A 4610-nucleotide genomic window follows, 5' to 3' on the forward strand; every position below is an offset into this window, starting at 1 on the left:
GTTCTTCTACACCTTCAGCTCTCGTAACAGAGGGGGCAAGTCGTCCAGGGGTGTTAAATTTCGAGGTGCAGTGGAGGTGGAGAGTTTCACTGCTTTCTGTATTTTGGCAGTAAGGTAGTCCACAGCACGGACTATATTGGCCGGTGTTGTCAAATTGAGGTCGTGTCGAGTGGTGTTATTTAGTACCCTGGCAAACTTGTCCCAATTGGTGAGGGTCGCAGTGGAACGAACATCAAATGAAAGGGCAGCATTGGTGAGGTGCAAGAGTACTGGCTCATGGTCAGAGGCCAGTTCGTGGAGAACTTCCAGTGAAAACTGAGCGGTGATGTTTTTGAAGATGGCCACATCCAGAACGTCTGGCTGGCAGTTAGTACGGACTGGGATATGGGTAGGTTCGTGGGGGCCATAGACTGATAGTGCTAAAGTATCCTCCAGGTCAAGGAGGAGCCGGCCTTTGGGGTTAGACACGCGAGAATGCCAAGCTGGGTGCTTGGCATTGAGATCTGCCCCAATGATGAGCCTGTCGAAGGATGACAATGTGCGGTCTGCTTCCAGCAGCGGCTTGTTTGGGCTCAAATGTGCTGCTGCAAAGGTAATGGCACCAAGGCGTGTGGAGATGGTAACTGCTGTGGCCTCTATGTGTTCCATTGGCTGGAGGGGCTCTTGGGTATGGACAAGAGCTTTGTTGAGGAATACAGCTGTGCCTCCACCACGGCGGTCGTGGCGGTCAGAGCGGTAACATACCATGTTGCGAAGGCGGAAATCGTCAGCCGGTTTCAGGTGTGTTTCTGTGATCAGTAAAACATCCACACGATAGTCATGGAGGAAGGTGTTCAATTCCGTCTTCATACGTTTTATGCCATTGGCATTAAAAATGCAAGTGACAAGATCCCGAGGGGGCTGGTGGTGGTGTGGAGGTCCATTCGCCATTACAACAATATTTGACTAAGCCCTTCCACTAGGGCGATTACCTTGGAGAGCCCGTCCTCCGACTGACGGATTTTTTGTGCAGTGTCACGAATAACAGCCCGGATGTGGGGTTTCGTGAAAAAGGAGATGACCTGGAGGATTTCGCGCATGTCCGCCCGAAAAGACGCATCCGTCTCCACCACTGGGGGAGGGTCCCGCGTGGTCTGCTTGCCCCTACGGCGCGCAGGTGCAGGTGTAGTAGTAGGCAGAGTGGAGGTAGGGGCCGAGGGCTGAGACAGAGCCACAGATGGACTGGAGGGAGCTGCAGCTGGCTCCTGTAGTTGGTGAGCAGTGGGAGCTGTCACGGAAGACAGACAATGAGGAGGAGACAGGGCTGCAGCAGCAAAGGATGTCGTGGCAGTCCGGGCAGGAAGCGGCACAGGAGCCACCGAGCCATCTGGTGCCTGAGTGGCTGGTACCAGAGTGGCTGCTGAGGACAGTGCACTAGGCTGACCCCGCAAAACAGGATAGTTGGTCATGTCCCGTAGCGGTGGGGGAGGTCGATTTGTTCTCGGTTTCTTTTTTGGCGGACGAGAAGACTTCAGTGCCTTCTGGTAAACAGGGCACCCCCTCCAGGATGCCATGTGGTGGGGATCGTGCGTCGTTCCCAAACATCTGGCACAGGTAGGTTTCTCCAAAGCAGGGAGTGTGCAGTTCTCCACTAAATGTGGGCCAGCACACTTAACACACCGCAACGGCAGGGAGCAGTAATTCCCAGTATGTCGTAAACGTTGGCATTTGCGACAGATGGCTGGCCCGTTGCGGCCCTCGTACGATTCAATCCGGACTTTCGTGTATAGAAGATACCGGATTTGGTAAATCCGCTCTATGTCCTCCCTCCGGGAAAGGGAGACGACGTGGGTAGGGCAGGGGATCAATGCCCTGGTCTCAGGATTCCTCTTGCTATACTGGTGGACCAAAGGATCTTCGAAATCGAGTGGAAGCAGTTCCTCCTTGACCTCCTCTGCCGTAACCTCTGGTGGCAAGTCCTTGATCACGATTTTGGTGCGGCGATTACCCGACGTCTGGTGGGTAAAGTAAGGCATCGCCTTTGATTTTACGAAATCGAGAATGGTAAGATAGTCGTCCCTACTGTCAAGCAGGTATTTCACGTGATCTTTTTGGTAAACAGCTCTCAATTGGCCGACAATGAGCCGCTGGAGCTCAGTGTTCAGTTTCGTATAATTAGTGACATTATATACCACAATGGGGGGTATCTTCTCTTTCTTCAGAGGGCTTGACGGGTTCTCTTGAGAAGGACGGTCGGGAGCATGAGCCATTTCCTCATCCACAGGACCATCCGGTGCGGCGTCCCCCGGCAGGGGGGTATCGGAACACGATCCGCTGCCACCACAGCCCGCGTGGGCGGAGGGGCGTCTGGAGCGACGGCCAGAGGACTTTCCGACTGGGTCAGGGTGACCAGAAGACTCGCCACGGTGGCGGGACGGCGTAGAGCGAGGTGCAGGTACAGCCGGGTGGTGGTCAGACAGAGCCGATGTGTTCGCCGCCTCACTACGAGAGAGGTCAATTACTAGGCGGTCAGGTGAATCGTCGGACGACGACGACGACGCGGCTGAACGGACCCTGACACGCGACGGAGGATGATCGGTTTCAGTGCCGGTGGTATCAGCCGGCGATTTGTGGCGGTTGGCGCGATTCTTCGCCCGTTGTGAAGTGGGCGGAGCATTGTGCGCGACGGGAGGCCGGGACGAGCGGCGTATCCGACGCGGTTCTCCCCGAAGGGCGGCGGTACGAGAGTCGGAAGACACCAACGCCGAAATATCAAATATACCAACGCTGTTACGCGGTGTAAAACTGTAACGATACGACACGGTAACGCACTCGTATTAAATAACACTTTCAGGGATCCAACCTGAAGCACTACTGGAAGGAGGGGACTTGTAGTCCGGGGTGATATGTTACAATACAGCATCACCGGTCTATTGCGGTCTAACTGTGTTGGTGAAGCAGTAAATTTCCACTGGGCAGTGACTGCGTCACTGCAATTCACTTTGGAGGTGTGGCGGTGGCACTTGTAGTCCCGTACCACCCTCTGACGGTGATAGTCCTACATGACTCAGGCAGAAAATTTTGCCTAACATGGGCAGGTGAAGGTGAATGAGGTGGTGTCTTTTGATATAAAAACAGCTTGTCGGGCAAAATAACTGCGAGAAGTACCATGACTGAGTCCGTGGCGAAAATAATTTTCCAGTTGTGAAGCAGGCAGAGTAATACTAACTACAACATTTTATAACATATAAAAACAATACATGTAACACACAAAGAACCACCACACGAGGATACCTACTTTTAAGTAATTCATGTTGGCAACTGCTCTTGATCCGAACTCTGGAATATTTAATGTCTTGTTTGGTGAAGAAATATCGAAAGGCTGTGTTTAGTAACTCTGCTTTCACAGCACTGTCGTCGATAGTATTTGCATAGTTACCGCGCAGAGAAGGCATTGAAGGTGTCTTGTTGCTAGTATACATAACATACGACCAGACTCTCGCCGGTCGGAGTGGCCGTGAGGTTCTAGGCGCTACATTCTGGAACGGAGCCACCGCTACGGTCGCAGGTTCGAATCCTGCCTCGGGTATGGATGTGTGTGATGTCCTTAGGTTAGTTAGGTTTAATTAGTTCGAAAAGTTCTAGGCGACTGATGACCTCAGAAGTTAAGTCGCATAGTACTCAGAGCCATTTGAACCATTTTTGAACCAGAATCTCTTTGGATTTTCTGCTAGGTTTCTAGATAAGGTTTCGTTGTGGAAACTACATTGAAGTGCCAAAGAAACTGGCATATACATGCGTATTAAAATACGGAGATATGTAAAGGGCCAGAATACGGCGCTACGGTCGGCAACGCGTAAATGTGAAAACAAGTGTCTGGCGCAGTTGTTCGTTCAGTTACTGCTGCTGCAATGGCAGATAATCAAGATTGAAGCGAGTTTCAACGTGGTGTCGTAGTCGGCGCACGATCGATGGGACTCAGCACCTCCGAGGTAGCGATGAAGTGGGGCTTTTCCCGTACGACCATTTCACGAGCGTATTGAGAATATCAGGAATCCGGTAAAACATCAAATCTCCGAGATTGCTGCGGCCGGAGGAAGTTCCTGCAAGAATGGGACCAACGGCGACAGAAGAGAATCGTTCAGAGTGACTGAAGTGCAACCTTCCATCCTGTCTGATCACCTGCATCCATTCATGTGCATTGTGCATTCCGACGGACTTGGGCAATTCCAGCAGGACAATGCGACCCCCAAACGTCCAGAATTGCATCAGAGCTGCTCCTGGAACACTCTTCTGAGTTTAAACGCTTACGCTGGCCAACACATTCGCCAGACACGAACATTATTGAGCATATCTGGGATGCCTTGCAACGTGCTGTTCAGAAGAGATTTCCACCCTGTCGTACTCGTACGGATTTATGGACAGCTCTGCAGGATTCATGGTGTCGATTCCCTCCAGCAGCACTTCAGACATTAGTCGAGTCCATGCCACGTCGTGTTGCGGCCCTTCTGCGTGCTCACGGGAGCCCTACACCATATTAGGCAGGTGTACCAGTTTCTTTGGCTCTTCAGTGTGTAGGTTCACGCGTTATAGGTCGAAAGGCTTCTTTAGCGTGGCTTTATACTCATTTT

This window comes from Schistocerca cancellata, chromosome 10, assembly GCF_023864275.1.
Source record: "Schistocerca cancellata isolate TAMUIC-IGC-003103 chromosome 10, iqSchCanc2.1, whole genome shotgun sequence".
NCBI classification, from domain to species: domain Eukaryota; kingdom Metazoa; phylum Arthropoda; class Insecta; order Orthoptera; family Acrididae; genus Schistocerca; species Schistocerca cancellata.